We start from the raw sequence: 10,435 nt of genomic DNA, 5'->3' as shown, positions 1-10,435 counted from the left end.
AGAGGCAGAGGTTTGTCTCTATATAATTATTCCTGGACTTTAATATCCTGGACTTTAAAATATATTGGTCAAGGTAGATTTTGACCCTGTGAAGCTGTATGGATAGTTATTATTTAAAAATTGTGGAACAATAGATACGGTATATATGGAATAGATTTTGAATTGAGTTTTAAGTGTGTTGTAAGTGGAGTTGCTATATAATTAAAAAACCTATATATATATATATATATATATATATATACATTTTGAAGTTACTATACTATAAGAGAAATAAAGTCAGAGAATAGAATGAGAAAAACAAATCTAACATTCAGGAGCCACAACATTTAAGGACAATAGAGGGAAAATGTATATTACAACAAAAAAGAATGAGAAAAAGTTGTATCACTGCTTGTAGGTTGCTAAGTTTGGCAGAAGGAAGTTGGAAAACCCTCTTCTGATGTTTCTATTTCCTTCTTAAAGGAGGAATCAAAGACATCTGCTGAAAGTGAAAAGATTAGGTATTTGAAGAGAATGGAGAAATTGGAAATAATCTATAGAAATATATAAAACAATTCATCAATATCTTAAGCTAAACCTACTAGAAACTCATATATGCTTCCTATGTTTTCATTTCTATGAAGTGACAAAAATGGGCAAATCTATAGAGATACAATATCTATATTATGGTTGCTTAGATTAGGAGTTACGAGATTGCCTGTATGAGAGAATAGGGAGTAACAGCTAATGGGTAATTTTTTTAAGGGAGATAATATTTTAAAATGAGATTGTGATGATGCTTACTCAAACCTGTGAATATAATTGGAAACATAGAATTTCACAATTTACATAGATGAAAGTATGATACATGAGTTCTATCTCAATAAAGCTCTTCAAAACTAAACAAAAGAAACTAATGCAGGGGTGTGAATATAATAAATGTTCAGTAAATATTTATGTATTCAATGCTGCAGAATCAACAACTCCACATAATGGTACTTTGTAATTATAAGTTATTTCTACTTGTTTTTTGGAATAACACAATCTCGTATTAACCTATTATACTATAAGATGTTAAATTGTTTATTCAAGCAAACATCTGACTCTTTGTTTTACATAAAGTACATCATCAGTGCTTCTTTTATATATTGCCTTTAAGGATGTGAAAATATCCTAATATACAAAATTAAATAAATGTGTGCTTATTGCTGCACCAAGTCCTATATGGTGGGGGAAGGGTAGGGGAAAAAAAAGTCAAGATAATGTTCTTGAACTCAAGAAGAGCGTATTTAAAACAGAAAAGCTATATATAAAACAGTAACAAATTTAACAATATTTAACAATAAATCGTTAAATTAAATTAAATCTGGCCTGAGGCTCCAGTTCATAGGGACTCTGAGTCCCTATGTAATGAACTGCATCTAACTCAGTACATAAACTAACTAAAAACCTAACTGAGGAGTATACTTTTGTAACAGATAGCTGTCTCGGCCAATAACACCAGCTAAGCTTTAATCAATCATAGGCAGCCAATTGATCAGACCATGTCCAAATAAGGCAAACCCCCAAGCTGTGACCAATCAAGCTGTTTCTGTAACTCACTTCCATTTTCTCTCCACAAATGTTGCCTGCCCATTGCAAAACAGAACTCTATGAATCTCTTCTGGTTCTGAGGGTTGTCTGATTCATGAGTAGTTCTTTGCTGTAATATTCTTGTATCGGTTAGAACCCCAAGAGCATGCCAACAGACAACATGAGGCAGTATGGATCAACATGCTGTTCTGATGAGCGCCTAGGTGCATGTGGGCTGAGGCCTACAATGGCGTCAGCCCCAAGTGAGGATGGGGCAAAGGTTTTATAGTCTCCTGTAAACAGGAAGTGTCCTAGTCTGACATAACTGCTACATTGTACCCGGATGGCCTCTTTCTCGATCTTCAGATCTTCAGGGGTACATGTCTTCCGCCCAGGGTGGTGTCTTCCAGCTGTCTCTCTTCCTGTTGCTGCTTCTTGCTGATGCTCGCTGCTGATGCAAGTAGCCTTGCACCTTGGGACTGGGCCTGAAAAAGGAGAAGTTATTCTTCTCCTTAAGCTTTCAGACCCCAGGGAGAATCTTACACTCCTCTCTATTTGATTATAGAAAAAAGGGAAAAGGGGCGACTTTCTCAATAACTACTTCAGGGGTAACATTGGGGTGGTGTGGGCACCTTGGAAAAAGAAAAACTTAATTTTTGGTGTATACTTGAGAGACGGGTTTGTATCCATCGTGTCATTGTATGTCACGAGCATCATCTGGATTGTCTGCTGATTAAGTGCACGTTCAACAAGAGTTGTAATGGCTTTTGTTATCAGTGGGATAACACAGGGCAGAAACAGGAGAAGCTCAGTGATCAAGATTACTGTCCCTACCAGCATTTTAAATCCTCCTAAATTGGAGAACCACCCTCCTAGAAGGTTTGTTGGGTCCTATCCCTTCCAGGTTTGGACTGGTGCATGGGCTATTTTTCTGATGTTTGAAGTGATTTCCAGAACTGCTTTTCCATTATCATCTAACTTTAGAACAGCAATTAAAGATATTAAACTTACCACAGACTCCACCCTCTTCTGCTAATAAGTAGTCTAGTGCTAGCCTGTTTTGATAAATTGCTGCACGCATTTGGTTTTGTTATTGTGCAAGCATTTCCAGGGCTGAGGCGGTTTGGTTAGTGATTATCTCTAGAACAGCCTGTAGTCTAATTATTCTATTTAGCATATATATAGGAGTGCAATAACCCCATGAACCGTCCTCAGCTGAAATGGCAGGATTGTTCTGTTTGATGATCCGTTGTGGAGGTCATTTGTCCCCTTGCCATCTTTGGCTTCCTCCTACCTTTAAGGATCATTTTTCTTTGTTTAGGTTATTATATACAGAGACTCCAAGGGTGTTGCCCACTGTTAATGTTTTGGAGGAAGGGGTAACCTTGGGGGTGAGCTTGACCCTGGTATGATGGACCCAGATGGGGAGTGCTTGGACTCTCTCTGCAGTTGGCGTGCTGAGTATCACAGTGTAGGGGCCTGTCCACTTCAGTTGTAGCCTTTGGGTGAGGGTCGGGCAGATAAACATGGCTGTGCCTGCAAAACAGTTATGTTGAGAGGACAAGGAGGTGTCAACAGGGATAGGCACGGCCTCTTCTCCTACTTCATGAATGAAAAACTGTGTCTGGATTAAGGGGAGGTAATTCCTGAGTGGCTCAGAGTCTGGTAAGGGTGGAGGCCCCAAGACAAAAGTTCCGCCATACATGATTTCAAAGGGACTATAAAAAAAGCATGCCTTTGGTGTTGCATGGAGTGTCATCAGGGTGAAAGGGAGATTTTTTCTCTACAACTGGTGGGTTTCTAGAGCCAGCTTGGTGAGTTGGGCTTTAAGGGCAGAGTTCTTTTTTTCAACTTTGCCTGAAGATTGAGGCCTATAGGGTGTGTGGAGAACCTACTTTATTCTTAAGGATGTAGAGATGCCTTGGGTAATTTGCCTGATGAAGAGGGGCCCATTATGGGACTGGATGGATGTTGGGAGTCTGAAACAGGCAATTACATGCATGACGAGAGTTTGTGTGATGATATTTGCAACTTCTAAAGTTGTTGGGAACGCTTCTACCTACCCGGAGAAAGCACAGGCAAAGACTAGAAGATAGCAGAGCCATTTATCAGGAGGCATGCAAGTGAAGTCTACTTGCCAATCTTTCCCAGGTACCTGGCCCCAGGCTTGGTGGGTAGGAAAAGGTGGCTGCCGTAGGGAGCACTGGGGTGACACTGAGTGGCAGATAGAGCAGGACTAGGTGATTTCTCAAACATGGCTGGAAAGGTAAGGGCAAGTGGAATAGGGTGGAGAAGTTGCAAGAGAGGTTTTTAACCAACATGGAAAGAGTTGTGGAGCCTTTGGACGTGAGGAAGGCCTTGAGAATGAGGAAGAATGAAGCACCCTTCCTTGGCATACCATGGTCCTTGCTTTTGAAGGTTTTGGGCTTGGAAGTCCTTTTCTTCTGAGGAGTAAAGAGGTGAGAACAAGGACAGAGACAGAAACTGTCTTTGCACAGGCTGTAGGGCTACTTGTTTGGCTACCTGATATTCTAGTGCATTTCTAGCTGATATAAGATTGTCTGGCATTTGGTGGTCCCTGCAATGAATAATGGCAACTTTCTGTGGGAGTCTAGCAGCTTGGAGGAGCTTTCTGATGAGGGAGCCATTTATGACAGGGAGTGTTTTTCTGTAGTTAGGAAACTTTTTTTTTCCAGATAGACGAGTGTGAGTGTACTATATGGAACACATAATGAGAACCTGAATATACATTAATTTGTTGTCTGGCTGCTAGAGTGAGAGCTCGATTGAGAGCAACGAATTCAGCTTTTTGGGAGGTGGTACCTAGAGGGAGCGGATTGGCTTCAATAGTGTGTGTGGGGGGTGACACTACAGCATAACCAGCATGCGAGCATCCTTGATGTAGAAAGGAGCTGCCATCTATAAACCAAGTAAAGAAGGCATCTGGAAGGGGTTGGTCTATTAGGTTTGGAAAAGGTATAAGAAAGGTTTGAACAGTGTTCACACAGAAGTGTGTAGGGTGTTGGGTGGTTGTAGCTTCAGGTAAGATCATGGCCGGGTTTACATGGGAGCTGGTTAGCATGGTGATTTGGAGGCAGGCAGGCCATCTGAGAACTGTGGTTTCAAGCTGTTTGGAGAGGTAGGTGATAACCTGGAGGGTGGGCCCCTTAGACTGGGTTGGAGCACCTAGTGCAACTCCACGGTGTTTGTTGGTATAGAAGGAGAAAGTCTTCGTGAGGTCTGGGAGAGTGAGGATGGTGACTGAGATAAGAGCCTTTTGGAGAAGACAGAAAAGTTGGGTAATAGGCTGTGCAGGTTTTAAAGGCTCATGGAGAGAGCATTTAGCAGCTTGGTATAATGGTTTGGCAAGTAGAGTGAAGGAGGGAACCCAGAGCCTAAAACATCCCCACTAGTCCTAAAAGAGAGAATTTCTTGCTTAGTCTTTGGAGATGGGAGGGACTGGTGGAGGGATATGAGGATGGCTGTGAGCGCTCAGGTTCACAGGATAAGAGCTAGACCTAGATAGGTGACTGAGGTGGTGCATATTTGTGCTTTCTTAGGGGAGACCCAATACTCCCATTCTGCCAAGAAGTTTAAAAGAGAGAGATAGTATGGGTGTTGCAGTCTCTTTGAGAAGGGCTACACAGGAGGTCATTAACACATTGAAGAAGAGTGGACGGTTTTAGGGATAAAGTACAGAGGTCGCAAGCAAAGACCTGTCTAAAAAGGTGGGTGCTGTCTCTGAAACCTTGAGTTAGTATGCACCAGGTGAGCTGACATGAAAGGCAGGTGTCGGGGTTTTCCCAAGTAAAGGCAAAGAGGTTTTGGGAATTAGGGTGTAAAGGAATTGTGAAGAAAGCATCCTTTAAGTTTAGAACAGAAAAATGGGTGGTATTGGAGGGAACTGCGGAAAGTAAAGTATATGGGTTAGGAACTTCTAGACAGCTTGGTTAATGAGCCTGAGGTTCTGGACTAAGCGACAAGTTCCATCTGGCTTTTTAACAGGTAGAACTGGTGTGTTAAAAATGGGAGTTTTTTGGGTGGAGTAGGTGACTGGTGAGGAGGTGAGAAACGATAGGCTGTAGGCCTATGAGAGCTGCTTGGGGATGGAATACCGCTTCTGTGATAGGAACTGGGTGGGCTCTTTAAGGGTAATGTGGACGGGGAGTGTGGTGTTCTGCGACTGAAGGTGTGGAAGTATCCTAAACAGTGGGGTTAACTACGGATGGGGGAATAGGAAAAGTTGCATGTTTTAAGGTGGGAGGTTGGAGGGGTAGAAGAAAGTTAGAAGCCCCGGAGGGGTCTGGGTTGATGCTTTGGGTACTATGGGGAATGTGGAAGTGGAGAATAGTGTGGAGTTTTGGAAGGATATCTCTGCCTAGGAGTGGAGTTGGACATGAGGGCAGGACTAAGAAAGAGTGAGTGAAGGAAAAGGTGTGAAGGGAGCAGATGAGTGGAGGGGGGACTTGGGGTTTCGAGTCTTGTCCATCAATTCCCACAACAGAGACTTGGGAGGACTGGGTGGGTCCTAAAAAATTAGGTAAAGCAGAGTAGGTTGGTCTGGTATTAATGAAAAAACATACTGGCCTACCTGCCACCATCAGGGTTACCCTTGGCTTGGATGAAGCGATGATACTTGCCAGGGCATCTGTTCTAGGACACTGTCAGTCTTCAGCAGCAAGGCCGATGAGATCTGAGTAGGAAGTTTTCACTGGCTTGGGAAGGGATGGGGGCAGTCCTTGCGGGGGCTGCTCACAGTCCAACTTCCAGTGCGGTCCTCCACAGAGGGGGCATGCCCTGGTGGGCTTACCTCGGTTTGGGCATTGTCTGGACCAGTGGCCTTCACTGCTGCACTTGAAATACGTGCCAGATGGAGGTGGATTGCTAGGAGGCTTCTGTGTGGAGCTGCGGCCCCGTGGGCCTGCAGGGCCCCTGATGGTGTAGGCAAGCATTTGAAACTCTGTTTTTGCCTTTTACTTCCCTCATTATGATTGTTAAAGACTTTGAAGGCTAAATTAAGAAGGTCTCATTGTGGGGTTTGAGGGCCGTTGTCAAGCTTCTGAAGCTTGTGCCGAATATCGGGGGTGGATTGGGAAATGAAGCAAAGGTTTAAGGTGGTGGTTCCTTCTGAGCTGGCTGGATCTAGGTTGCTATAGTTTCTCATGTCTTCAGTTAAATGAGAGAGAAAAAGGGCTGGGTTTTCATCAGGACCTTGGGTGATTTCTGAAAGTTTTTCATAGTTTACTGCTTTATGGGTACCCTTTTTGAGTCGTGCAAGGAGACACACAATCATGTGGTCTCGATGGTGGCCTCCAGAGGGCCCGTCTTAACAGTCCTGGTGGGGGTCCTATTTGGGGACTGCCTCTATGCTAGTAGGCTGGGCAGGGGCCTGGTGATGAATGGTATCAGCATGTTCATGAGCTAGGGTCCACATACAGTCTCAGTCTTCTATGGTGTGGGTGGAAGAGAGGATTATGTAGAGGTCATTCCAGGTTAGTTCATAAGACTTGCTAAGGTACTGAAACTCCCTAATTTAAAAGGTAGAGTCTTCTGGAAATGAACCGAGTCTTTTGTTAATTTGAGAGAGATCAGTGAGGGAGAAGGGAACACGAACACTAACAAGACCTTCAGCTCCTGCTACTTCCCAAAGGGGACATTCTAGCACCGGCCCTGAAGTAAGGGTGGGGCATGGGCCAAAGATGGCACCTGAGTGAGTATGGGTGGGAGAGAAGGAAAAACCTGGAAGTGGTTCCTGCTGCAGGTTTGAAGGGGGAAGTGGGTCAAGTTAACAGGCAGTGGAGAATAGATAAGGGTGTAAGGTGGCAGGATGGGTTTACAAGCCTCAGGAGAGGGCAGTAGGGGAGGAGAATGGGTACAGGCAATACTAGAATTGTCCTGAGGAAGGGACAGTGTAGGAAAAGAAGTGGATACAGGTGACTGGGAAGATGGCAGCTGAGAAGATGGTGGCTGGCAAAATGGCAGCTGGGAAGGTGGCGGCTGAGAAGGTGGTGTCTGGGAAGATGGCGGCTGAGAAAATAAAGAGGAGGCTTGGGGGGTTAAAGAAGATGGTTGAGAGGGAGAGGTAGGTGCTGGGAGGGGTGGGCAACAGTCTGCTGGATCTAATGAGGAAAGAAGGTAGGGTCGGGAGGAGAAAGGGAGGAGAAAGGATCAGGGCAGTGAGAATGGAGGAGAAGAATTTGAACAGGTGAGCAAGAATTGCAGAGGTCGGGTTGTGATCTGAGTGCAAAAAGGCCTCGACATAAGGAATTTCTCCCCATTTCTTCAGTCTTCGGCAATAATTGCTTAAATCAGTTAAAATTGTAAAGTCGAATGTTCCATTTGCAGGCCATTTGGACCCATTATCTAGTTTGTATTGTGGCCAGACTGAATTGCAAAAAAAGACTAGGAGCTTAGGGTGGATAATTTGCCTGAGGCCTAAGGTTTGCAGGTTTTTTATGGGGCAGTCTAGAGGGCAGTTTTTTGGAATGGAGGACTGGGAGTTTCCCATAACAGGGGGTAGGCTCAGAAGAATAGGGAAAAGGAGACCGTCCTGGACAGCCAGAGGGAGATGATAAAAGGAGCAATTGTAACTGCTGCCTTTTTCATTCCTGGAATGGGATCAAATGGCTTAGAGGCTAAGAACAAATGATCAGCGAGTGCCTGGCACACCCTGGAGACTTCTTGGACCAACGTTAGATTTTCGGACTAGAGAAACCAACAGAGGCCATATGGAATTTTCCCTGTTAACCGGGCTCCTGGGGAAACTTATCAGTAGGTGAAGTCAGTGACCGACATGCATGCATGCAATGGCAACTGGAGGCTGAGGAGATTCCTTTATCCGGCTGCTGTGGTCTGCTCTCCAGGGTGGAGGGTTAGGTCCATGAGAGATGCAGACCTGAGCCCCTCCCGAGTTTCGCCACGAGATGTAAGGCTCTTGTATTAGTTCGAATCCTGAGAGTGTGCCAACAGACAACACAATGTGGTGTGGAGCAACATGCTGTTTTAATGAGTGCCTGGGTGCAGGCAGGCTGAGGCCTAAAATGGAATCAACCCCAAGTGAGGACCGGGCCAAAGTTTTATAGTCTCCTGTAAACAGGAAGTGTCCTGGTGACATAACTGCTACGTTGTACAAGGACAGCCTCTTAATCTTCAGGGGTACCTGTCTTCTGGCCAGGGTAGGTGTCTTGGGCCAGCTCTCTTCCTGCTTCTTCTATCTTGCTGACGCAAGTGGCCTTGCGCCTTGGGACTGGGCCTGCAAAGAGGGGAGTTATTCATCTCCTTAAGCTTTCTGGCCCGGGGGAGAATCTTACATTTGCTAAATTAAATTGTTTTAAATTTAATTTGTCTAAAGTTTTTTCTTTTAATGTAATATAGCATTGAATGTTTGGTTCAGAGAAAGCATGCTATAGAGCTCCAAAAATATTGTGAGTTTTATTGTGCTCCATTGGAAGGTATTCAAAACTCAGTGTGTTTCCCTATGCCTGCAAGAAAACAAAACAAAACAAAACGTAGATAGTCAGTTTCACGCATCCTGGCTTTGTATTTTTCAGTTTTTGAGACAAGATCTCACTCTGTTGCTCAGGCTTGAGTGCGGTGGTGCAATTATATTTCATTGTAGCCTCTAACTCCTGAACGCAAGTAATCATCCCACTTCATTTTCCTAGGTAGCTAGGATTGCAGGAATGAGCAATCACATCTGGTCACCAACTCTTTACGTGACTGCTTCTCCAAAATTTTGTTTGGATGTTGACACTGATGATGCTACAGGTGCACAAAAAGGTTATAAAAGGTTCCCATAATGAGACTTACATGGGATGCAGAGCTGGCTTCCCAAACAGGTGTGAAAAGGATTTGAGAGATCCAGGTAAAAAGTGATTTGGAGTTTTTATATATTTAAAAGGCAGAGCTGGAATGAGGATTCCTACAAGGGCCTGAACTTACATGATTTGAACTTCTTGCCAGTGCAAAAGGAGAGAGAACCTGGACTTTCTCATCCACTTACCCAGATGTAAGGCACAAGGAAAAGAGGAAATGTGCTTGAAAACCATGAGCAAACACCACAAAGTGGAGTCAGCCACTTCATTACATCGCTGATGTACAATAACCAAATTATTTTCCACAGTGCCCGAACTCTCTACTTAAAGGTGAGAGACATGAACAGTCCACATGATCCCAGGATGTGGAAGTAGAAGTGGTGGCAATCAACTTTGAGAAAGTGCCTGACAGCTCTAAAGGAAGACTTTGGTAGGAATTCTGGAGGCACTGTTTCAGCAAATGGGACTGAAGGGGATAGAGTCTTTGATATTTCTGAAGTCATACATTTTGAATTGATATAGCAATTTACTGATAATCCCTGAATATGTTTTAAAAGTTGGAGAGTGAAATGATTGAAGACATCAAAAGCTAAGGCTTTACATTAGTTATTTATTCTTTATAGTAGGAATATAGATAAAGAAAGAGCTCAGTAACTTGGTTTGAGTAACTTGCTTTAGGAAAAAAAAATGGTTAAAACTTATTAATACTTTCTATCTGGAAGAAGACTTGTCCTAGGTCTTAGCTGACAAGAGGATTTTCTTCCAAATTTCCCCCAAACTTGTCAACAGAAATCTTTTTTGAACTATAGGCATGACAAAATGAGGTAAATATGGAAAAGCTTAATAGAAAGGCAAAACTATTTCTGATAATGTTAAAATAGAAGTTTAACTTGTACATTTTAAAACTTTCTTTCAAGTTTCCATTTTTTCAACAATGGCTTCTTAAAATTAGCTTAACTTTAATTGGTTTGAATATCAGTACTTATTTTATAACCTCACAGAAGCAGTAATTAAGCTTTGGAGTTTTCACAGGTAACGTGTAAAAATGATGACTATATTGGATACCAATC

The 10,435-nt window shown here is 43.3% G+C and overlaps 1 pseudogene; it reads right to left on the bottom strand.

The window, feature by feature from the left end:
- Window positions 1-6,157: 6,157 nt before the first annotated feature.
- LOC129034531 (transcription factor NF-E4-like) overlaps window positions 6,158-10,435 on the bottom strand; it is a 44,238-nt pseudogene continuing 39,960 nt past the window's right edge.

Source organism: Pongo pygmaeus, chromosome 3 (genome assembly GCF_028885625.2).
Source record: "Pongo pygmaeus isolate AG05252 chromosome 3, NHGRI_mPonPyg2-v2.0_pri, whole genome shotgun sequence".
NCBI classification, from domain to species: domain Eukaryota; kingdom Metazoa; phylum Chordata; class Mammalia; order Primates; family Hominidae; genus Pongo; species Pongo pygmaeus.
The sequence above is the reverse complement of the archived record's forward strand: the minus strand, read 5'-3'. Positions and strand labels throughout refer to the sequence as shown.